The sequence below is a fragment of the Sciurus vulgaris genome (assembly GCF_902686455.1).
Source record: "Sciurus vulgaris genome assembly, contig: HiC_scaffold_624_arrow_ctg1, whole genome shotgun sequence".
In the NCBI taxonomy this organism is placed as follows: domain Eukaryota; kingdom Metazoa; phylum Chordata; class Mammalia; order Rodentia; family Sciuridae; genus Sciurus; species Sciurus vulgaris.
The window spans coordinates 351,779-378,738 of NW_027632395.1; the positions used below are offsets into that span (position 1 = coordinate 351,779).

The window sequence follows — 26,960 nt, forward strand, 5'->3', positions numbered from 1 at the left end:
TGGAAACCTCAGCTAGGCATCCCGCCCTGCCTCGGATGTGGCCCAGCAAGTTCTATTCCACGTGGCACATGTAAAGAAATAAAGTTTGGGTCCACCTGATGCCCACGCCAAGGTCAGATGTCATTGGGCAGAGCTAGCTGGCCCACCTGACCCCAAGCCGAGGTAGGATGCCATCTTGGAGGTAGCTGGCCTGCTTGACCCTCACATTGAGGTTGGACACAATCACAGAGCCTGCCTTCCTGCACCCAACTGCTGAGGGAAACTGCACTTGCCTCTGTGCTGACTCAGTGCATCTTTGCTGGGGCTCCCCAGCTTCTTTGGAGACCAGTGCAGGCATTTTGAATTATTCCTGAGGGCCTGGCCAGTATCATCAGAAGTGTGACTCCCTTCCTGAGATACCTACAGGAGACTGTAGGCCCTTTGACAGAACTGGAGATTCAAAAAAAAGAGGTATTGATAGACTCAGGACCACTTCAAAGCAGCCTGGTGCATCTCTCCCACTGGGCAAGACTTCCTGGATGGCTCAGTAGTCCTGGAGTGCAGTGAACTTCATGGAGTAGAGTTGCCCAGTGAGACTCCCCCACTGAAGCCATGAATCCAGACAACTGGGAGCATTGTATGGGAGCACTGCCCAGCAACAGGCTTTGGAACAGAGCAAGGGACCCAGGCCTGGGCAGTAGGTCCAGTCCCCAGGGAACATTGTATAGGAGGGCTGCTTAGAGAAAGAGTTCCTCACAGGGCCAGGACTCCTGATGAGGTGGTAGTTCCAGACCCCAGGGAATGTCACAGAGGAGGGCTACCCATCGAGAGTCTGAATAACAGGACAAGGCTCCCTGGCCCAGGAGGTAGGTCCAGAACCCTGAGAACATCACACAGGAGGGCTGCCCAGGCCAGGGAGTAGTTCTGGACCAAAATGAACTTCTTGGAGGAGAGCTGCAGAGCAAGATATCCCCACGGGATGAGTCTTCCCTGCTGGGTGAGGCTTTCCCACCAGGGTGGTAGAACCACAGTCACAGTCCCAGACCAGCCATACCCCAGCCCACAATTTAGTCCCCCTTTTGACTGACCATCAATCAACAAGTGGAGGTGCCTTTTTCCACCAGCGGAAATTATACCCCACCTGAAAGCCACCACATCTAGAGGGGCAGATTCCTTGTGTATCACTGCATTATCAAGTTCCTCCAAGGCTTCAGGCTACTGAAGGCTAGGGGGTGAGTTGTTGGAAATCTACAGGGATACTATAGGTCAATAGAGTTTCTGTAATAGAGAGGTAGATACCTGACCAAAATGAGAAAATGAGGGAAGAAAATGTCCCAAATAAACTAGATGCTACATTAATAAAATCCAATGACAGCATTGCAGAAGAAATGTCACAAAGGGAGTTCAAAATGTACATAATTAAAAGGATCAGAGAAGCAAATGGTGAGTTGAAAGAGCAAATGCAGGCTTTCAATGATCACACAACTCAACAATTAAAAGGGCAAATACAAGAAGTAAAAGATCATTTCAATAGTTAGAGATACTGAAAAAAGGGCATAAATTCTGGAAATGAAGGAAAAAATAAACCAAATTAAAAACTCCACAGAAACTGTAACCAAAAGAATAGAACACCTGGAAGACAGAACCTCAGATATTGAAGACAAAATATTTAATCTTGAAAACAAGGTTGACCAAAGAGAGAAGATGATAAGATATCATGAACAGAATCTACAAGAATTATGAGATATCATGAAAAGGCCAAATTTAAGAATTATTGGGATTGAGGAATGCTTAGAGGAACAAACCAAAGTAGTGAACATTCTATTCAATGAAATAATATCAGAAAATTTCCCACATCTGAAAAATGAAATGGAAAATCAAGTACAAGAGGCTTATAGGACTCCAAATATACAAAACTAGAATAGACCCACACCAAGGCACATTATAATGAAAATACGTAACATACAAAATAAAGACAGAATTTCAAAGGCTAAAGAATCAAATTACATTCAGAGGAAACCAATATGGGTATCAGCAGATTTTTCCACCCGGACCCTAAAAGCTAGAAGGGCCTGGAACAACATTTTTTAGGCTCTGAAAGAAAATGGATGCCAACCAAGAATCTTTTACCCAGCAAAACTTACTTTCAGATTTGTCAACAAAATAAAATCCTTCCATGATAAACAAAAGCTAAAAGAATTTACAAAAAGAAAGCCAGCACTACAGAAAATTCTCATCAAAATATTCCATGAGGAAGAGATAAAAAAAATAATGATGTAAATCAGTAAAGGGAGGAACTACCTTAAAGGAATAGCCAAATAAAAGGGAAACCAAGTCATGTCAAAAAACAAAAATGAATCAAATGACCAGGAATACAAATCATATCTCAATAATAACCCTGAATGTTAATGGCCTGAATTCATCAATCAAAAGACATAGACTGGCAGATTGGATTAAAGAGAAAGATCCAACCATATGCTGCCTGCAAGAGACTCAACTCATAGTAAAAGATATCCACAGACTCATGGTGAAAGGGTGGAAAAAACTATGCCATGCACATGAACTGAGTAGAAAAGCTGGAGTATCCATCTTTACATCAGATAATGTTTACTTCAAGCCAAGGTTAGTCAGAAGGGATAAAGTAGGACATTACATACTGTTTAAGGGAAGCATATATCAGCAAGACATAATAATCATGAATATCTATGCCCCAAATTTTGACTCATCTATGTAAGTCAAACAAATCCTTCTCAATTCCAGAAATCAAATAGACCACAACACAATAATACTAAGGTATTTTAAAATACCTTTCTCACTACTACATTGATCTTCCAAACAAAAACTGAACAAAGAAACCACAGTTCTCAATTTCACAAACAATCACTTAGACTTAAGGAACTTATATAGAATATACCATCCAACATAGAGCGAATACATTTTCTTCTCAGCAGCACACGGATCCTTCTCTAAAATACACCATATTTTATGCCACAAAGGTAATGTTAGCAAATACATGAAGATAGAGATACTACCTGGTATTCTATCAGATCATAATGGATTGAAATTAGAAATAAATACTAGAATACAACCAGAAACTCCTGCAAAACCTGGAGAATAAACAATACACTACTGTATAATGAATGGATAACAGAAGACACCAGGATGAAAATTAAAAATTACTTAGAGGTAAATGAGACCAAAGATACACCATATCAAAATCTCTGGGACACTATGAAAGCAGTACTTGGAGGAAAATTTATGTCATAGAGCCCATTCAATAAAAGAAGAAAAAAATGCAACAAATAATTGACCTAACACTACAGCTCAAAGCAATAGATAAAGAAGAACAGGTCAACACCAAAAGTACTAGAAGACAGGAAATAGTTAAAATCACAGTTAAAACTAAAAAAATTGAAACAATAGACAAATAGAAAATAGAATAAACAATAGAAAAATAAACAATTAAAAAACAATAGAAAAAGTTGACAAAATAAATAGTTGGTTCTTTGAAAAAATAAACAAAATTGAAAAACCCTTAGCCACACTAACAAGGAGAAGGAGAGAGAAAACTCAAAATACTAAAATTCAGAATAAACAAGAAAAATATCACAATAGATACAAGTGAAATACAAAACATAATTAGAAGGTATTTTGCAAATCTATACTCCAACAAAGTACAAAATCTTGAAGTCATCAACAGGTTTCTACAGACTTATGAATTACCTAAACTGAATGAGGGGGACATAAAAAATTTAAATAGATCAATTTCAAGTAAGAGTAAGAAGAGTTCATTACAGTACTTCTCAAAGTATTTCATGAATCAGAAGAGGAGGGAACCCTCTCAAACTCTTTCTATAAAGCCAATATCACCACGATACCTAAACCAGAGACATATACAGGAAAGAAAATTTCTGACCAATAGACTTAATGAACATTGATGCAAAAATTCTCAAAAAATTTTTAGCAAATTGCACACAGAAATATATTAAAAAAGATAGTGCCACATGATCAAGTGGGTTTCATCCCAGGGATGAAAGGTTGGTTCAAATCTGGAAATCAATAAATGCAATTCACTATATTAACTGGCTTAAATTGAAGAATTACATGGTTATTTCAATAGATGCAGAAAAAGCATTTGAAAAAATAGAGCATGCCTTCATGCTCAAAACACTAGAAAAAATATAGATAGTGGGAACATTTCTTAACATTGTAAAAGCTATCTATGCTAAGCCCATGGCCAATATCATTCTAAATGGTGAAAAACTGAAAGCATTCTCCTTAACAACTGGAACAAGGCAAGAATGCCCTCTTTCACCACTTCTATTTAACATTGTCCTTGAAATTCTAGCCAGAGCAATTAGATAGATCAAGGAAAAAATAGATACCAATAGGAAAAGAAGAACTCAAATTATCCCTATTTGCTGATGACATGATTATATATTTACAAGAACTGGAAAATTCCACCAGAAAACTTTTAGAACTTATAAATCAATTCAGTAAAGTAGCAGGATATAATATCAATACACATAAATCTAATGCATTTTTATACATAAGGGAAGAATCCTCAGAAAGATAAGTTAGGAAGACTACCCCAATCGCAATAGCTTCAAAAAAATAAAATACTTGGGAATCAATCTAACAAAAGAGGTGAAAGACCTCTACAATGAGGACTACAGAAAAATAAAGAAAGAAATTAAAGAAAGCCTTAGAAGATGGAAATATCTCCCATGTTCTTGGATAGGCAGAATTAATATTGTCAGAATACCATACTACCAAAATTGCTATACAGATTCAATGCAATTCCAATTAAAATACCAATGAGTACTTCACAGAAATAGAGCAAGCAATCATGAAATCTACCTGGAAGAATAAGAAACCCTGAATAGCTAAAGCTATTCTTAGCAGGAAGAGTGAAGCAGGGCATATCACAATATCAGAACTTCAACTATACTACAAAGCAATAGTAATAAAAATGGCACAGTATTGCTACCAAAATAGAAAGGTAGATCAATGGTACAGAATAGAGCACATGGACACAAACCCAAATAAATAAATTTTTCTCATACTAGAAAAAGATGCCAAAAATATGCAATGTAGAAAAGATAGCCTCTTCAACAAATGGTGTTGGGAAAACTGGAAATACATATGCAGCCGAATGAAACTAAACCCCTATCTCTCACCCTGCACAAAACTCAACTCAAAATGGATCAAGTACCTTGGAATCAGAACAGAAACCCTGCATCTTATAGAAGAAAAATTATGTCCAAATCTTCAACGTTTTGGCTTAGGATCAGACTTCCTTAACAGGATCCCATAGCACAAGAAATAAAAGCAAGAATCAATAACTGGGACAGATGCAAACTAAAAAGCTTTCTCTCAGTAAAGGAAACTATTAGCAATGTGAAGAAAGAGCCTACAGAGTGGGAGAAAATCTTTGCTACTCATACTTCACATAGAGCACTAATTTCCAGAAAAATAAAGAACTCAAAAAACTCTAAATGAAGAATACAAATAACTCAATCCACAAATGAGCTAAGAAAAGGAACAGACACTTCACAGAAGATCTACAACCAATCAACAGGTATATGAAAAATGTTGAACATCTCAAGTAATAAGAGAAATGCAAATCAAAACTACCCTAAGATTCCATCTCATCCCAATTAGAATGGTGATTATCAAGAATACAAGCAACAATGGGTGTTGGTGAGGATGTGGGAAAAAAGGTATACTCATACATTGCTGGTGCATCTGCAAATTAGTGAATCCACTCTGGAATGCAGTGTGGAGATTCCTTAGAAAAGTTGGAATGGAACCCCCATTTGACCCAGCTATCCCACTCCTTATACCCAAAGGACTTAAAATCGGCATACTACAGAGATACATCCACATCAATGCTCATAGCTGCTCTATTCACAGTAGCCAGAATGTGGAACCAACCCAGATGCCCCTAAATGGAGGAATGGATATAGAAACTATATATATATATATATATATATATATATATATATATATATATTTATTTAAAATCATAGTTTATATATATTACTGAGCCATAATGAATAATAAAATTATGGCATTTGTAGGCAAGTGGATGAAATTGGAGAATATCATGCTGAGTGAGATAAGCCAATCTCCAAAAACCAAAGGACAAATGAGCTGGCTGATAAGTGGGTGATGACATATAATGGGGGTTGGGATGGGGGCAAGAATGGAGGAAGAAGTGTCTGTATAGAGGAAAAAGAGGGGTGGGGGAAGGGAGAAATAACAGAATGAGTCCAGAACTATTACCCTAGTAAATGTATGATTACACAAATGGTATGCCTCTAGTTCATGTACAAACAGAGAAACAAGATGTATCCCATTTGTTTACAATAAAAATAAATTTGAAAAAACAAGGTTTTTGCAACTGAATCTCTTTCAAACTGAATACTGACACACCTAAAATAAACAGACAAAAGTCATTAGGTGAAGGTCAATATTATTAAAAACGTATATGAACCAACTATAAAAGAGCATTTAAAAATTATATAGAGATCCAACATAAACATACAGCATTTATAAGTCTATATAGCCCTGCTCAAAGTTTTGTCTTTTTTTGTCCATTTTCAGGAGGAAACCAAAGGAAGTAATCCCTTTTCAGAACTCTTCCCCAAACTCTGCTTTAAAGTATTGTGCAAGCAGGTGTTTCTCTGAAAAAATAAAAAAAATAAAATAAAATAAAAAAAAAAACCCCAAAAGAACAAAAATCACATGGTATTTGTTCCAGAACTTACTGGGTTGGGAGAACTTATAAAATGCATTACCAGGTTCTTATTCTCTCTGTCCTTTATTGTTATTTCATGATGGCATAAAGGTATCAGGTCCTCAAACTACGTTCAGATTTTTAGTGAAGAACATGGAACATTGGTGCTACTACCTTAAACTGAAATTTGGTTTTAATAATGCAATATAATTTTTTTTAAAAAATAAAGCACCTGTAATTTGTTTCTCATTTTCAACCTTTGTCAGAAGGTAGTCTTAAATTTAAAAATATCCTGTAAAGGCTGAGTAAAAGTCTAAAGGATTTCTTATTCAATTTGATTATTGCTGATTGCTATATAAATCTCAAAGAATCTCTATTCTCTAGTAAATGAGAATTGGAAATAAATGAAAGTTTTTCATAGCTAAGTTTTCAAATATTCTCCTAATCCCTGATTTACCTTGCTCCATTTTAAAGTAAATCACTGGGCTAATTTATATAAATGTATGTCAGAAGTGAAATGTAAGAGTTACCTCCCACATAATAATGTATTATTTTAATGGCTCTGATAATACACTGACCCCTGTCATAGGGATGGTAAAGTCAGAGTGACCCCCAGAAAGGAAAATCATCTTTATGTATTAAGGTAAGGTTTTTCCACAAATGAATCAAAGCTATATTAGGCCTATAGATGCCATCACAGATGGTATGTTTCAAATTAAATGCAGTAAGTGTGATGACCCATACTTAAGTATTATTGGTTTCTTACAGTTTCTTAGAGTAGTGGCAATATATATATTTAGAAATTTACAGAATAAAAAATTATGACTGAATTGAAAAACTACAGTGGGGGCTCCTTCCTTTAAGAAATTTTGATTGACTTTTGAAAATGACCAGTGTTTCAGATTAAAAAAAAAGAAACCATCTCTTTCTAAACCTCTAATCCATCTCATTCCCCAACACTATACAAATTAACATAAAGGGGGAAATCTTTGGATTTTATTACTTTATGGTAAAGCAGGTATTCTTGGGCACAGACTTTGAAATTATGTATGCTTCATGGCCTTTTCTGCTGAAATCTTTTTCTTAGATTCAAACTGTAAAAAAGCAAATTACTGCTTCATTAACTTTTACTCTAAGTTGCTATAAAAGTCAGAAAAGGACAAATCAGTATTTAGAGCATTTTTTAAAAAATGTTGGTTGCTTAATATGAGGACTATTTTCAAGTACTGATTCGGAGTATTCCAGATACACTTGAATTTGAATTGCTATTGAAATTATACAGTAATAATTATATCTCAGTTTCACAATTTCAAGATAAGTATGAACTTTAGGTAAAACTTTAGATTTCTCTATTTTCTGAAGTGATAAAAAATTAAAATATTCAACTTTTGCTTTTACTTTTCTTCACAAATCACCAAGGGCTGGGGGCAATACAGTGTCCTTATGGCAGATGTTCTTAGTAACATATCAATACCCACTGTCCCTTTTCCTCATTAATTGACAGATGGATTGTAAATCAGGACTGTTTCTAAGTTTAGCCTGATTACAACAATCCTGCTCCCAATTTCCAGCCTCACTTACAATTAATGTGCTGGCCAATGAGACTTTGGAAGAAGCCTTTCAGGGATTTCTATGAAAGCCTAGCTTTCAAAATATAAGAGAATAAATGTGGCTGGTGCCACCCTTTTCCTCCCACTTCTTCATGCTTTGGAGGAGATGCGAGTGGTATTTGGAGCTGCTGCAACCTGAAAGGCAGTTAACTATAAGGAAAAAGAGAATATAAGAGATCACAAATTTGGAGGACATGACCTTGACATAGTTAATAAATGCCAACTGCTGTTCTTGGTCACAATGTGAGATCCAGATCATTAAGAGAAATTATGTAATAAATATAACATATATTGTATTATGTATTGTATATTATATATATATGCATCTATATATATATATGTTTAACTTAAGCATGTTCCTGAAATATTTTGGATACTCCCTTATATAATCATTATCATTCTAACATATGAGAAAACTGAGGCTTAATGACATTCCATAATTACAAAATAAGATGTGACTTACCTGTAGAAATTTTGTTAACAACTCAATTCCTTCACAGTCTAACATAACAATTAAAAATGTGGCAATTTTCATCTTAGCTGATAGAAACTTTTCAGCTAAAACTATTTTATAAATGTTTTTGTTTGCTAAATTTAAGTTCCCTAAAAGAGATACTCTTGTTGAGTTCAAATCGACTCAAAGCTATTTTAGTCTCAAGTGGCTAAACTTGTCATTGCCTTAGGAAGAAATCATAAATAGCATCAATTCAAATTTTCAACGTTCAAGAAAAATATTAATGCTGTTGAATTTGAGTCATCATTCTGTCTCAAAATCAAGTGACCTCCATAATGAGAGCTTAATGACTACATGAATTTTCATAGTACTGAAATAAAGGTAAGTGCATAAAAGCATCATTTTCCTATCATATGGGTAAAAACACAGAAAAGTGTCCCCAAAATATATTAGTGTGTTTCAAAATAAACAGAGACAAGCCATTCAAAAAAATTTTTATAGCAATGGGTACTAGAAGGTACTAAGCTCAATTTAAATGTGCATAACTTCATAAAACTTCACTAATCAAGACCACCAAGCCAATAGTTAATAAAGAATTCTAATTGTAGTTATGAAATTAACATAACTGAGAATAAAGGAGGTAGGAATTATTTTAATGGTATTATCTCTGGTTGACAAATCAGAGGTTCTATCTTTCACTGCCTTTCACTGACAAAAGAACCATTATAAGTAGAGAAATATTCTCCCCTGAGTGTTCTAAATAGGTCCTAGGGATCCTGCAAACCTAGACATTCTCCAGACTCTTCCAGTATTCAGCACTTTGCCATTCTGGCTCATATCCAGAAGACCCTAGGCACTGGCAAGATTGGAGCTAAGTTCATGGTCAGTCTGCTTCACATGCCTTCAGCCTTCTACACTGAACAGTACCATAGGCAATGATATGTGAGTATATACAAAAAATATAGGAAAATAGGAATTATACTACTTTGGAGAGACCAAAAAATGACAGCATACATGACTACTCTTTCTAAGAATGTCTAGATGAGAATATCAGGTATTATACTAACAATAAGACTATCAGTACAGACAATTATTTAAAAATATTTCTGGTATCAGAAATGTTTTGCTATTATGTCCCTAGTTTGAGAAAAAATGAAAGTACAAGAAGTGTGTTATGTTGTAAGTAATGTAAAAATTCTTAATTAAAATAGACAATGTCCTTAAGTTGATAGTTCGGTGACTCAAAATTTTTTAATAGAAAATAGAGTCAAGGGGTTATTCTATGTTACTGCAAATTTAATGCATTCCATAAGTCAAAATATTCAGACCAATTTTACTGGGAGATTTAGACTGATCTGGATGTAGCAGTGAGAAGAAACTTCAACTGAACTGCTGACATTCAGGGCATTACATTTTGTTGTGGAACCACAGTTTATATTCTTCAAGTACAAATTATGTCAGTAAAGTTGAACAAAATACATATGTGTCATCTAATGTAAGCATCACAATCAAAAGTTTACTTATAACACTTAGGTGTTTTGTGAGTAAATAGAGAACAATTCTGTAGAAAGCAAAACAAAAATGTATCATGATTTCTATGGTACCAAATAAGGCATTAATCAATGCTTCCTTTCTGGGAATAGGAGCTACCTAGATAAATTGTAGAATTCTAATACCTAGGTTCTATACGCATTTTATTTACAACTCAATGATACTTCATACATACTTCACTAATTTTTCCTTACTGAATTATAAAATTAATATGAACAAATAAATGAGAAATTTAATTACATTAGGTTTCAAAATATTTAAGAACTGTGTGTATTATTATTTTTATGGAAATTTTGTTGTGGCAAATACTTTAAGAAATTAAAAAGAACCATATTTCTCCCATTTTCATTTAAAAAAATACTTGGGTACATGTTTAATTAGATGCTGTGGTTTAAATTTTGGAAAGTTGAAGTTCTTGAATTCATCATTTGAAGAAATACCTGGCCAAGTTTCCTGCGATGGAGTTCCTGAATTTAAAAAATAAATAAATATACATAGAAATTTATCCATATTAATGTAAATTATCCTTATGCACATATATATAGGCATTACTGAGAAAGTGCCTTAGAGAACATTTTACACTTATTAGATATTTTATTTCAATTGAAATTAAAAATGGAAATTATAAATACTTATGGGTTGAAAGGGGCAAGACAGGAAGGAGGACCAACAAATAAGGAGATTGTTGTGGTAATTTGGGAGATGATGGTGGCATGAGCTAAGGCATAATGTAACAGGGATAAAGGGAAACAAATAATTCAACACTTTCTAATGAATGATGCAGAGACAATATGCAGATGCAGGGTGGTATGTGTGTGTGTGTGTGTGTATGTGTGTGTGTGTGTGTGTGTGTCTTTGTAAGACAAGAAAAATAAGGAGGCTCAATGTAGAGACACTATCATCTAGGAGTTGTGTGAATATACAGGAATTTAAGACAGTCCTTCCATTAAAATCTTACAATCTAGCAAATATTAAAAAAATATGTAAAATCTAATTTTAAATATTAAAAATTATACAGAAAGTAAAATGATATTATTGAAATGGAAAACTGTACAGTGGTTCCTCAAAAAGTTAAAAACAGAATTATTATGTGATGTAGCAATTCCACTCCCAGATCTAGACCCATAAGTAGTGGAAGCACAATCTTGAACAGATATTTGTATGCACACATTCACAGTAGCATTGTTTACAGAAGTTAAAGCAACTCCAATGCCCTTTGATAGATGAATGGATAAACACTGTGCCACGTATGTAAATGTCTGAAAAGAAAGTCCTCATGACACATTCTACAACATGGATGAACCCTGAAGACATTATAACAAGGAAAATAACTGAAATAAGTAAGTTACAAAAAATATTGTGTGATACCATTCCTGTAAGGTACTCAGTAAATTTCAGATATAAAAAGAATGGTAATTTTCAGGGACTGCAGAAAGGGGTAGAATAGGAAGTTGTCTAATGGGTACAGAGTTTCAGTTTTGCCAGAAAGATAAAAGTTCTGAAGACAGAGATAGGTGGACAATGATGTGAACTTATTTAAGGTCTGAAAACTACACATGAAACTTGTTAAAATAGAAAATTTTATGTTATATATGTATTATTGGAATTTTATAAAGAGAAAAATATGTTTCACAAAACAAGATTTTATAAAATTGCTCAAGACAATGAGAGAAGTATATGACTTAGTACATAAATACAGAAAATAAATGCAACCACCAGTCAGAAGAAGAAATTGCACCCCAAAGCTAGGTTGTATTAGGAGAGGATTTATGAAAAGCTTTGTTTAGAAGTTTATGAGGCACAGACAGCAGTTAGAGCAGCAGAGCAGGCAATTGGGATATTAATATGAACACAAAAAGCAAAGATGGGAAAACCCAGATTTTTCTGAAGTATAGTGAATAGGCCATTTAGCTAAAAGGGGATATTTGCTTTGAGAAATGGTTTGAAATTGTTGGAAAAAAGATTCACAGACATTTTATGGAAATATTTAAGTTCTGGATTAAGAAATGCACTTTATAGATCAATGAGTGCACTGGCCACAGAGGTATTTAAATTGGGGAATACCAAGATCAATGTGATGTTTGAGAAAGATGGTTACAGTATTTTGATTATTGTTTTTAGAACAACTTAAAAAAGGTAGATTTTGATGAATATTAAATAATGATAAAATAAATTTGCATTCAAATACTGTGTCAATCAATACTTTTCTGAGTTTTTTTACATGTTAATTAATTTGGCTTTAACAATATGTACAGAACATTAAAGTAGTTGTTGTTAAATATTTCCATTTACTTAAATGTGGAATCTAAGTCACAGGCCAGTGATTTGGATAATGAAATTGATATTTAAACAACGATAATCTTGATACCATACAGAACTCTTATTCACTGCTTATGCTGTGGCTCTTTAATATTACAACTCTTTTAAGGTCACTATTAGTATGTCCTGTGTTATCAGCTACATGATTTCAAAATTATAAATATATTAATTTTGTATCTATATATATTTACCACTTGTCAATCTGTGTTGAGTACTCTGCAGAACCAAGAAGAGCATCAGGTGGCTGATACCATAGTGTGACAATATCACTTGAGTAGATCCTGTGGGAACTGACATGGATCTAGATAGTCCTTAATAGGGAAAAGAAACAAAAAATTAAATATACTGAAATCCATTAAAAATATAGAGAATTTCTTAGTTCCTATCCTCATTATGACTTCATTCACAGGGATATCGAGATGGCTACTCAATGGTTTCTTGAAGTTTCAACAAAATTGATTTTATGAATTCTGCTGAACACCTGTGGTCCTGGGCCAGCATATCATTATATAATTAAACTAAATACAATAATTCCGAGACCATAAAATTTTACATACTTTTATGTGCTGAATGTACCTGGTATAAGGTGTAGATGTTTAGTTTATCTTAATCAAAGCTAAAAATGTTTTCCTTTTGTCCATAAGTCAAAGTGCCAAACTTATTTTCTAGTTGAAATTAAATTAATCTAAAATAGGTCAGTGACACTGATACACAATTTTACTTGCCACAGTTATAAGCTCTTATCACCTCTAACCTACTTCTAACATTTACTTGCTATACTATTTTTTATTAAATATCCTGAAGTCATTGATCTATAATCCAGTTGAATTTTACTGACAATTTCCTTGCAGAAATCCATTCAGAAAAGTTTTCCATGGAACAGAAATTACAATGTATTCTGTACTCTTCTTGTTACATGGATAATTTTAGACTAAGAGAGACCTCATTGCTTTTGAGTATTTCTAATTGCTGTAAACAATGCAAAACATTTCCCATTTCTTTGTTAATTTAATATGGAATACACTAATTATCCAGAAATGAAGACTAGAGTTATCAATTTTATCCACCATTTGTACTACAGTTATTGTCTTCTCTAAACCTCTAAATCCTGATCACATGAAGAAGAAGCAATTTTGAAAGTTAGATTAAGAAAATAAATATATTTTTACCATATATTTTATTTCAAACAAGAGAATTTTTTAAGGATGAGATTACTATTGTATGTAACTTTATGACACATAAATTTATATATCTGATTAAAATATGAAAAATATAAAAACCTTAAATCAGTACTTTATTACATGGGATAAAAATTGCATAAGCAGCACCAGAAAGTTAAATCATGGCTAATAGTAACTGGAATGATGCTGACACCATTTTATTTATTATCAATTTTGCTATTAATCTCTCAGCTTTGAGAAACAAGTATAACAAATTATTTTGTATAATACTTGATAATATTATGGGAGGTGGCTTTCTGATTTATCTTTCAGATGCTAAGACTGAGTTATACGGAGGAAAAGAACAGAGCTATAAATTTGCTTATCATACAGCTTTGCAAGTTTCCAATGGTAGTGTAAGACCCACAAAAAGGAGACCCTAACTCTGTCCCATGGATTAATGGCAACCCCAATCAACCACAGGAGGCGTCACTTGATGCAAACCGCAAGAGGCTTTTATTCCAGCTAACTGGGACCCAACTCATGAGTCATGCAGGAGTCGAGGAGTCGAGTCCCTAGCAGAAAATCTTACAAGTTTATGAAGGCAGAAACCACACATTTAGAGGGGTCACACACAGAAGGGGAAAAGGGGAAAAAAGCGACCAGGAAATTCCAAAGGGGGTCTGGGTTTGCTGATAACATACAACATGTTTCACAATGTTTTACAACAGGGTGTAGATTCTGCTCAACAGTTTCTGGTAATCTTATATCCTGGAAGAGCTTTAAGGGCTTTGTTCCCATCACTGGGAGGGAGACCATAGGGAGTTGAGATAAAACACACAGATTAAGAAAATGTCCATTCTTTCATTCCCCCATTTGCTTTTTGGTAAGTTCTAATCATGGAACTTCTGTCTCTATATACTCTTCTCCGAAGCTATTTCCTTGGCAGAGGGACTAGTATTGTTGCCTGAGCATTAGTACCTGTACAGCACTTATTAGGTCCACAGGCTTGTAGGCCTTGGCCAACTGATTCCACACCTCTCTCTGCACAGTCTCAAGGGCTTTTAATATGATGTACAGAGATTGAGAGTGGTAAGATTCTGGGGAAGAAATGTGTTGTATGGTAATAAGTGGGGGGTAAGTCCCATAAAGGATTTCAAAAGGAGTTAGCTTGAGGGAGCCAGGGGTATTGCGCACCTGAAACAAAGCAAAGGGAAAGAGGACTGTCCAGTCTGTTATGCCAGTCTCTAAGGATGATTTAGTCATGACCTCTTTTAAAGTTCTATTCATTCTTTCTACCTGCCCTGAGCTTTGGGGCCTATAAGCACAATGTAATTTCCAATTAAGCCTCAGGATTTTGGCCAGTCCCTGACCTACCTGGGCAACAAATGCAGGGCCATTGTCTGACCTGATTACCTTGGGCACCTCGAACCTCGGGACGATGTCTTCTAGTATTATATTGACCACCACCTGAGCAGTCTCCTTCTTGGTAGGAAAGGCTTCAACCCATCCTGAAAATGTATGTATGAATACTAATAAGTATCTGTATCCATACCTGGCTGGTTTTACCTCAGTAAAATCCACTTCCCAGTAACTCCCAGGACAGTCTCCTTGGAGCCGTTTGCCATGAGGTAGCTTGCTGGGCTGGGCATTCACCATCTGGCAAGACTTGCATTCTTTTACAGTTGTATCTGCAAGCTCCCCGAGCTTCATGATGTAATACGGTGAAGACTGGACAAGAGTTTTAAATGTTTTGGGCCCAGATGAGTTAACTTGTGAAGGTGTCTGAGAAAAATGATCGCCTGTTTTTGAGAAAAATGATTGCCTGTTTTTCAGGGAGAATTCTTTTTCCTTCTGAGGTTTCCCTGATCCCCTCTGGAGTCTCCAGATGAAATCATAATCTGTCCATTTCCTCAAGGTCTAGTTCTGAATATTCAAAGTTCCTAATAGAGGGGTATACTGCATCCTTAGGGTGAGACCTCGGTTTTTCCCCCAACAAGAATAGGACGTTAAGTCCTTGAGCTGCCTGCTTGGCTTCCCTGTCAGCCCTTTGGTTCCCTCCGGCAACTTTTGACCCCCCTTTTTGGTGTCCGGGGCAGTGAATAATTGCTACTTAGGACGGTGAACGGCCTCTAACAGGCTTAGAATTTCTTCTTTATTTTTGATTTTCTTCCCTGCCAATGTCTGCAGCCCCCACTGCTGGTAGATGGCCCCATGGACATGGGCAGTAGTGAAGGCATACCTGCTGTCAGTGTAGATGTTAATTTTTTTTCCTTCTGCCAACCGCAGAGCCTGAGTAAGAGCTACTAACTCGGCCTTCTGAGCCGACGTCCCCTCGGGTAGGCTACTTACCCAGATAGTTTGTTCATCATCCACTACCGCCGCCCCAGCTACCCTTTTACCTTCTATTTTGTAGCTGCTTCCATCAGTGAACCAGGTCAGCTGAGCGTCTGGTAAGGGCTGGTCTTGGAGGTCCCTTCGGGTCCCCATTTCTTCTGCTAGTATCTCTTGACAGGTATGCAGCACACACTCCTGGGTGGATGTGTTAGGTAGAAGGGTAGCTGGGTTGAGGATGGCAGGTGGCCCAAACTGGATGGATCCTGTCTCCATTCAGTAGGAGACTCTGCATCATGTGGGTGTTGGACAGCCACCGGTCAGGGGGCTGTCTGATGATGCTCTTCAAGGAGTGAGGGGCAATGACCATTAGATTTTGTCCCATAGATAATTTGTCAGCATCTTTCACCAATACTGCCACTGCTGCCATGGACCTCAGACAGGCAGGCCTGCCACTAGCAAGAGGGTCTAGCTTCTTGGAGAGGTAGGCTACCAGCCTCTTCCATGGCCCTAGAGGCTGGGTCAGCAACCCTCAGGCTACTCCCTTCCTCTCATCCACAAATAGGATGAAGGGCTTTGCTACGTCCAGCAATGCCAGGGCTGGGGCAGACAGTAATGCCTTCTTGATGTCATCAAAGGCCTGCTGCTGGTCATTACCCCACTCAAATGGGGCACCCTCTCTAGTCAGAGGATAGAGGGGAGCTGCCAGGGTAGCGAACCCGGGGATCCACAGGCGGCAAAACCCCGTAGTCCCTAAAAATTCTCGCACCTGGCGGGGTGAGCGAGGAACGGGTATCTGAGTCACAGTTTTTTTTTCTGGCCTCCATTAGCCATCTCTGCCCCCCCTTTGAGGGCGTACCCCAGGTACGTTACCTCCTTTTGGCAGATCTGTGCCTTCTTCGCAGAGGCCTGATATCTTAAGCGGGCAAGTTCTTCTGGCAGTCGTCCCGTGCCCCATTGTCATTCCTCCTCTGTGGCCCCAGCCAGTAGTAAGTCATCCACATACTGCAGAAGTGTTACCTGGGAATGGCTGGCACAGAATTGGGATAAATCTTGGTGGAGAGCTTCATTGAAGAGGGTTGGGGAATTCTTGAACCCCTTGGGTAATCGGGTCCAAGTTAATTGTCCTGTTGTACCAGAGTCAGGGTCCCTCCACTTCAATGCGAAAATGTTTTGGCTGGATGGGTGTAGTCGCAGGCAGAAGAAAGCGTCCTTTAAGTCCAAGACAGTATACCAAATATGATCCAGGGGAAGAGAGCTCAGCAAGTTGTAAGGCTTAGGTACAGTGGGGTGGATGTCCTGTACTCGCCTGTTTACTTCTCTTAAGTCCTGTACCGGGTGATGGTCTCCTGTGCCAGGCTTTTAAACAGGTAACAGGGGAGTATTCCATGGTGACTGACACTTCACTAGGATACCCTGCGGAAGGAGGCGCTGGATATGGGTCCTAATTCCTTCCTGGGCATCTTTAGTCATAGGGTATTCATGTACAGCCACAGGAGTAGATGTGGCCTTAAGCTCTACAACTATGGGTGGTCTTTCTGCAGCTAGTCCTGTTCCAGCCGTTTCAGCCCACGTCCCTGGATACCTTTTCAACCAGTTATTTATGTGACATATTTTTGCTCCCTGTCTCTCAAAAAGTCTATGTTAATCTTCCAGGTGCATAGTCAGGGCGGTAGTTATTCTCTTGCTTCAGGTCACCTCTGGGTCATCAGGGGTGAAGGTAATCTGAGCTCCCATTTTGGGTATGAGATCTCTCTCAAGTAGAGGCACAGGACACTTGGGGATAACTAGAAATGAGTGAGTTACCGGTCCCGTTCCAAAGTCTACCATTCTTTGGTTAGTCCATGAGTGCTGCTGGTGCCCTGTAGCTCCTATGACCCATGATTTCTTGTGGGAGATGGACCCAGATGGTTTGAGTAGGACCGAGTGTTGAGCCCCAGTATCTACTAAGAACTTAACTGGCTTCCCCTCACCTCTAGTGTTACCTAGGCTCAGGGAGGGGTTCTGAGCCTGGCCCCCACTAATCTTCTTCTTCTAGGGCTAATACTTTCTTGGAGAGCCTGGTCTTCTTCTTAGGACACACTCTAGCCCAGTGACCTCTCTCCTTGCAGTAGGCACACTGATCCTTGTCTAATGGAGTGCGGTTGCCCAGGTTACCTGATCCTTTTTTTAGCCCTGCCTTGTGTTTGTTCCTGGCCTTTCTCACCTACTACTATGGCCAAAATCCGTGTTAGGTTCTTCTCCTGCTTATGATCCCTTTTGTTTTCTCTTTTCTCTCTCTCCTTTTCTTTCCTTTTCTCCTTCTCTTCCTCAGTTTTCCTCTTATGATACACTGTCTCTGCCTCCTTAAGTAAATCCCATAGGGTATAATCTTGTAACACTTCTATTCTCTGCAACTTTCTCTTAATATCTATTGCTGACTGCCCTATAAAAGCCATGGCCACAGAAGCCCTTTGCCCCTCAGAGGTAGGGTCAAATGGGATGCAGTGCCTGAAAGCTTCCATTAAGCGCTCAAGAAATACTGATGGGGGTTCCATGGCCCCCTGGATAACCTCTCTTACCTTTGCCAAATTAGTGGGGCATCTCACTGCCCCATGGAGACCGGCCACTAGAGTCTGGCAATAGACTGTCAGTCGCTCCCTACCTTCCGCTGTGTTGAAATCTCAGTCAGGCCTGGAGAGGGGGAAGGCAGTCTCAATGATGTTGGGGAGCTGGGTGGGTCATACATCTGCTCCTGGTACATTCTTCCTTGTCCCCAATAAAATCCTTTCCCTCTCCTCAGTAGTGAAAAGGGTCTGCAGTAGCTGCTGGCAATCATCCCTTGTGGGCTGAGGAGAGAACATTAAAGACTCCACCAGCCCGGTTAAATGCTGGGGGTCCTCTGAAAAGGGAGGATGATTAGTTTTCCAGTTATACAAGTCTGGGGAGAAAAAAGGCCAGTACTGGAGGGGCTGAAGAGGAGCCATTCCACCATCCATTGCCACCGGCAGGGGCCCATAAGCCCTTAGGGGAAGGGCAACCATGGTGTCCGAAGTTATTCCGCGGTGGCTCCTGGTACCCCATGCAGGCCATGTGGTGCCCTTGTGGGCCCCGGCAGAGACTTGTTAGGGGGAGCAGAGGGGGCAACTGCAGGGGCCGGCAGTTCTTCTGGCTCTTCCTGACCCCCTACGGAGACCAAGGCAGGAGGGTATGGGGGAGGTGAGTCAAGGAGAAGGTGGTCATCCTGGATTTTGGGATAAATCTTGGGGGGGTCTGAGTGACTGGATTTCCCCTCAGAACTGGGAGATTGGGCAGCTAGGATTTGTGCGGCTGGCCGGGGCTTGGGTTTTGCAACCCAAGGTCGAATCCAGGGGGGTGGATTTTGCACCAGATCCTGCCAGACCATGATGTAGGGCTGCTGATTTGGATGGGCTCCAGGTTCCTTCTGAAAAACAATCTCTTTAACAGCAAGAATGACAGATAGATTAAAGGTCCTTCCTGCTGGCCATCCTACATTAAAAGCAGGCCATTCTGAGGAGCAGAAGGTCCACCATGGACCTTTCTTAATCTCAACTGATAGGTCGCAACCTCTTCCCTTAACTTCAGGCCAATGGTCTAATGTCAGACTAAGAGGGGTTGTCACAGTCTGTCCCATCGTCAGTTTATACGTCATTAGAAACACAAACAACAAAAATGCTACAGACACGAGGACCCACTTACCCCACCTTATCTGCCACAAACACGCAACAGAATCAGACAGGCACGATCTTGACAATCTCTGATCCAACAATTGAACCCGATCAGCGCCCTTACCATAGGAGACTACCAGGCGTCCATGGCTCTCCTCCACCCTTGGGGCGTCCCCCAGGGCTGCAACCTGTGGCCTTCCAGGCACATCTACCGACCACTGTTAGGCCACTCTCACAAGTCGCCGAATGGCTGCAAAACCGAAAGCGTGCTCACAGGACCAGATCAACTAACAAAACACAAGAAAAACACAGACAACCTCGGGGTACTCCTTCTTACCTCCAAGGTCGACTCTGCGGATGAGGGGGGCTGTCAGATCCCGGATGAGCCCCAAAATGTAAGACCCCCAAAAAGGAGACCCTAACTCTGACCCACAGATTGACGGCAACCCCAATCAACCGCAGGGGGCATCACTTATGCAAACTGCAAGAAGCTTTTATTCCAGCGCACTGGGACCCAACTCGTCACTCACACAGGAGTTGAGGAGTCAAGTCCCCAGCAGAAAATCTTACAAGTTTATAAAGGCAGAAACCACACATCGGGGGGGGGTCGCACACAGAAGTGGAAAAGGAGAACAAAGCCACTGGGAAATTCCAAAGGGGGTCTGGGTTTGCTGATAACCTACAACATGTTTCACAATGTTTTACAACAAGGCGTAGATTCTGGTCAACAGTATCTGGTAATCTTATATCCTGGAAGAGCTTTAAGGACTTTGTTCCCATCACTGGGAGGGAGACCTTAGGGAGTTGAGATAAAACAGACAGCTTAAGAAAATGTCCATTCTTTCATTAGTTCCCCCAATACTTTACTCTCCTGCTTCTGAGAAGATCGTGAACTAGGATGCTTGTAGAGATAGGTTTCTGGTCTACAACCAGAATTTTGGTAATGGTATGACATAAAATAAATAATCTCTCAAACTCAACTGTCACATGATTCTACACAAGTCAATTTTTATCATTATTGAAAATGACTATATTGTAATTCCTAGAGCTGTGATTTTCATTGGTCATGAATAAAGGGTAGAATTTTCAGAAGGATCAAGAACCACTAACACTATAAAGAATCAAACTGAATTGACTCTCACTTGTAGCCCCAAGTGTATTTACTATGCAATAAAATAAATAAATAACAAAAGCAAGAAAGCTGATTATATTATCTCATGGAAAATCAGAATTTTTTTCTCTCTCTTTTGCTTGTTTCTTTTCTTCTTTTTTTATTACTTGAGATTTAAACCAGGGCCATTTACAACTGAGCTATTATTTTGAGTCAGGGCATTGCTAAATTGTTTAAGGGCTTTGCTAACTCTATAAGGCTGTTCTTGATTTTGCAATCATTCTCTCTGTCTCCCAAACCACTGGGTTTGCATGCATGCATCAATGCACCTGGCAGTAATCAGAATTTCTTACTGGTCTGTGAGCAGATAAAATTTGCTTTGCTTCCTTTAAAGAAGTTAGAGGCAAAATTTAAAGCACTCAGAGAATTCCCAGATAAAAGTGGATTTTTGATGGTCCTTGACATTTCTTTGCATTTCAAATACTCATGAATGTTTCTCTTTCACAGCCATTCATTTTGCAATTATGTCAAAGAATACTAAATGCAGTTTGACAAAGAGAGAAGGAGGGGTGGGGACAATTAAAAGGGAAATAATGACAAACTATTTTTAAAAGACTATATAATCTATGCAAGCAAATGTAAATAACTTTTTTTTGTTTATACATAGTTGGCCCACTCATTTCCTTTTGAAGGAAAGAAATAAAAATAAGAATTTATGCTTCAAACAAATAGCAAAATACTAAATGGGTAGAAGTATACAAATTGCCAAAGACAAATTCACCATTTAAAAAGTAAATTTGTATAATTACCTGAATTACTTGAAAATTTAGTGAAATTTTCCAAAAGCGAATCTATTGGAGTAATTTGTGAAAAATTATAAATGCAATTTTGGAAAACTGCATGGGTTTTTGAAAAATAAATTCTACCAAATTATTCTAGAGTAAATAAATTTCAAAGCTAATCTACAAAGTTTTCTCTTCTTCTAAGAGAAACAATTTGCTCAAAACAAAAAGAACATGTAATTTTGTTTTACTCTGAAGTCCCTTAAAATAAGATTGCCTAAAATGTAAATAACTACCAATTAAATTACTAAGCACATTCTAAATGCAGTCTTCATGGCAAGCATAAAAAGTGACCTCTTTTCCTATGTGGATTTTAAATTCTTGGGTATTGGAACTCATTTTAAGTTCTTAAAAATTATGAGGACCCCAAGTATTTTTACTTGTATAGATTACTGCTGATGATTGCCATAAAATTTGAAAAAAATTAAAATATTTAGTTATGCATTAAAAACACCTCTCATGTTCGCGTGAATAACATTTTTAAGAAACATTTTTTTCAAAAAATTAATTATGAATGGTCTTTTTTAACATTTCAATAAATTGTTTAGAGTCTATTTTGATAGAAGACAGCTGTATTCTGTATTTGCTTTTGCTTTCTATGTATTGTGATATGCTGCTTTACTCCATATCACAACATATCATAATATGTATAACTATATGAAGAAAATCAGATCTCACTGATATGAAGTGGGAAAAGAGAAACATTTTCATAGTATTTTCTAATTACTGCAGATAATATTCTTTGATATATTATTATAAGATTAAGTTATTTCTTCAAGGTTATATGGTAACTTAAATTATATCCATAAACTATTCACACTTTTGTTAAAATTCACTGGTCTATCTTGCACTTTAAATAAATCTTTTATCAGGCATGATTCTATAATATGAGGTGCTGATAACTGGAAAAATATTTGTTCTTGAGTTATAGATTGAAATTTATAATTTTTATTCAAATTTTATAAAGACCTCTATTTTTTAATATCACAACTGACCTCATCAGAAAAGTTTCTAAGTAGTGGGAACATATTAAGTTTAAAGCAGAAGATCAAAAATTCAAAATATAATTTGTATTTTTAAACCTGAATTTTAGTATTGGCAAGAAATACCTGCAGTTGATTTCCTTGAAGTGACGAGATTAATTCATTAATTTCAAGAAAAATCAGCCAAATATCTAAATCTGAATAACCACAGTTTGTCTGTTGGTCATTTTTGGTAGAAAAAAATGATGTTCCATGAATGAAAAAGTGGTGCTAGTTCAGCTTGTAGCCAAATAATCACTGAAATACTTTTCTTTGAGATAACTATAGTATTTCTGTGTGCAGTCCATGTTCTTTTATATAATTCTCATTTCATTATACATATATAACACAAAAGTATACTCATTTACTCAAGGATAAAAATTTAATAAAATGAATGCATTTTACTGCTTGGAAAAATAATTTAATTGTGACTGATACTTTGTCTCTAACAATGTGCAATGTTGAAGAATACCATGATATAATTTGTTGGCACTGCCTGAACATATGCTAAGAAAGAGCAGTTTTATCCTTATTGCTTCTCGATCAATAGTGCAAATATTAACACAGGGAAAAAAGCAAATAACATTTAGTGCACTCCTGAAAATATATTTTTACCTCAGGACACTCCCTAAAATGTTATCAGAAACCTGGAGCCCATGGACCACACCTGGGAACCCATGTCTTTTAGTATTTGTTACTAACAACCAACATAAACCATCCACAAAATTCTGTCCATTATAGTTCAGTGGGCTCAGGGAAAATTTCCAAACTCACATGAAAGTGATAACATATTGTGACAATGTTTTTTCTTTTATACCTAACCACCTGGAGGAATTTATAAATATTTAATTATTCTTCACCAAAATCTGCTAGCTTTAAATCCTGTTTTTCATTATTAAGAAGGCTTTGTGGTTTCAAGTATCAATGCAACACCATTCTTCTGTGGCAATAAGTTAACCCATGTAGAATTTGGTACAGAAACAGCTACAGAAGCAAAAAAGTAAAAATTAGTCTTACAGGTATCAAGATAAACTTTGGTATTAGCATAAGCTATGGTAAGTAGAAAAGCAACTGGCTTAGAATAGTAAAAGAAAAAAAAGACATTGTAATATAAAGCTGATCTCCCACTCCTTATGTTGCATTTATTTCCCTGCCTCCCAATTTTTTGTCGCTCTCCCCACCCTTTCCACTGCAGCCATTTCCCCACCTCCCAACTCCTTGTCAGTCTGTGAACATCCTAGCTAGGTATTTGTTAATCAGTCATCTTGCAATTATCCTTCTCCATTATTGGTCCCCTGTTAGCCAGGTGGAATTCAACTGCTTAAGGATAGCTTCCCCGCCATCTTTTCTCATGCTTCCTCTCTCCTACTCTTTCCTTCTCTCTCCTTCTCACTTTTCACACTCTCTCTTGCACACACCCTTTCTCTTTTCCTTTCATTTTCTCTCTTACCCTGCAGGGAGACACTCTGTTTGCTTAATAAACCCTCTTATGTCAATTCCCTTGTCCAGTGTGGTTTTTGTGGGTTTCTTACATTGGTGCTATGACTCGGATGGGCTCTTCCACTGTCTCTTAAGGAAGTGGAACCCCATCTGATGCCCCAGTGCCTCCTGCAAACAGCCTCACATTCCATTCTGCCTGGATGCTCTGCTCTGCTCTGCATCCATCACCAGACTTCAGATTGGTGAGTCCCCTAGGTGAGTTCCCATGGGCCAATTTCAACACTCCTCTGCCAACCTGGGAAGGGACTGTTGAGTATCCAGTACCCTCAAGGTGACTGAGGGGTGGTGGCATTCCCAGTCAAGACTTTAATAGTTTCGGCTGATCCCCTTAGTCAGTCTTATCTGCTGGGTGGGTTCCTGATATTATGATGGAGATTATCTCTCAGGTTTGAGCCTCATCTTCATGCTCACATTTGTACTTGTCCTCAGAAACCCTAAAGTCAGGTTCTCAACCCTCCTCGGCTTTTGTCTGGCCCCACATTGATGCTTGTGTGACAACACCATTGATGTGCTGCCTCCTCATCTCCAGTTGACTACTCTGGCCTAGGGATGCTCTGGCCACAGATTTGGCTGTATCAGTCTCCACCATGGGATCTGGGTCCCCTATTCCATCAGATTTACCCTTGGGATGTCTGTTAGAAAACTTTAGAACCCTTCACCTGACCCCCGGCTTAAAGCCATCAAAACTTAATGATATTTGGCCACAGTACCCTTTAGATAATCAATCCAAAATGGCCACATAATGGCACACAGCAGCAGCAAGATAGAAAGGGATTCTTTATCTTCAAGTCTCTTATTTCTTGCATCTTGGCTCTTCCTGAAAACTCAAACATTTTCTTTTGGCTTCTTCTCACCCTTTTAACCCCTCCTCCTCCTCCTCTGGGTTCCATTCAGTTCTGTTTCTGCTTCCATTCCCTGGTCCAGCCAATCTAGTCCTCCTGCCACAAGGTCCTGCATATGGCAGTGTGGAGGGAGTAACCAGCCCAAAAATCAGTGGCATGTCCGGCATGTCCCAGTAAGGAGTATGATATAGCAGCCACATTCCTCAAAAGTAGTGGGAGATTAATGTTTCACAATTTTCTACATCCAATCCTGAATTGGTTACTAAACAGGATAAAGGTATAAAATGCCCTATGTATCAAGTTTCTGTGAGCCTATTAGCTCCTTTCAGATCTCAGTCAAGGCTTACATTGAAATGTAAATGGAGGAAACCAGAATGCTCAGTGGGAGACCAGTATCAAACCCAAGGAAAAAATGTCCATTTTAAATTTCTCCTGGGCTGCAACACAGAACACTTTATCTCTCCCTTTTACCTCTTCTCGCTGCCTTTCTCCTTCTCACTTTCTCATGGTACAACTAATGGCCGTTATTATTTTTCTACTAGGACTTTAGTTTTTCTTCAATGCTATATTTTTGAGCTCACAATTTTGATCCTACATGCCTAGGTAATGGTTGTTTGATCAGTTCTTTTTATCTAACTCTAGAGTTACTTTTGAATATCTGTTACATTGCAATGGAGAGAAACATTAAAAGGCCTTTGCTTTTGTGTTAAATATAAGCACACATAAAATTAAAATTAAAAACAAATGGTTCCAAATACTTTAAATTCATGTGATTTAAAAAGGTTCAATTTAAATTGGGCAAAATAATAAAAGTAAAATATCTTTAAAATTAACTTACAAATCTCTAGGTGGTCAAATTAATAAAATGTTGATGTTTATAAAATTCTAACATCAATTTTTCTAGGATTTTTCTTCAACAGGAAAGAGACTGCAAATACTGTTGGTAAACTTGTCTGATATATTGGTTTTTCTACAATAAAATGAGTGAATTAGAGTTGACATCTATGGGATTACTCAAACGTGTTTGATAGAGACATCTGATTTTTTTACAAAGTTATTCCATGGTGTAACATACTTAAACCTTATTCCTTGTATATTAAATGTGTTAATATTTTTCAGGTATAAAAGCTCTCAGACTTTCTTTAATTCATGTTTTAGATATGTTAAATTGTGTTAAGTAGTGTTCACATGGACTCAGGAGTCAATATATGTAAACTTGTTAGTATGACATTTAAGAAAGAGTGTAATATGCAGTAGCAAAAATGGGTTAGCAGTGACTGAGATTGGGATCTCTGACCTCATGGCTGTAGCATGCCTGGTGCCTGGGAGTGTTCCTGTGCAGGGGCACAAAATGCCTAACTGGGGGGTGTATACCTCTATGAGAGAAGTACTGTTGTGGCAATACCCTCCCTGGGGAGGCTCTATAGCAGCTCTGATATTGATCTCAGGCACACAGCACTTGGGAAGGAAGGAATTATTTTGCTAGATAACCAGTGTTTCATCAGATCCCCTCCCTGGTTCCTGTCCACCTTAGAGTAACTTTGGACAGTGGACTTCCTTGAGAGCTACACAGAATTCCTGACATTGCACTTTGCAGTTGTGGAAAAAAGATATGTAGATGTCCTAGTCTCTGTAACTTTCCTGAAAACAAAGAATATAATGGTTACATACATATATAAAAATTGCTGACATAACTCTTTAGATCTGCATTTCCATCGAGAAAAGAGCTCTGTCTGATTGCAACTTAATCTTCAAAAATCTGTATTTATAAACCTTTATTTCCTAATACTCCTTTGCCCCTCACTGAACTTCAGAATTCCATCATG

At 37.8% G+C, this 26,960-nt stretch overlaps 1 long non-coding RNA gene and 1 pseudogene across 2 annotated transcripts in view; both read right to left on the reverse strand.

The window, feature by feature from the left end:
• LOC306652863 overlaps nt 1-26,960 on the reverse strand; it is a 325,125-nt gene that overhangs the window by 196,493 nt on the left and 101,672 nt on the right. The gene's annotated exons all lie outside the window — the stretch shown is intronic.
• LOC306652862 (cyclin-dependent kinase 17-like) overlaps nt 1-26,960 on the reverse strand; it is a 139,875-nt pseudogene that overhangs the window by 86,218 nt on the left and 26,697 nt on the right. The gene's annotated exons all lie outside the window — the stretch shown is intronic.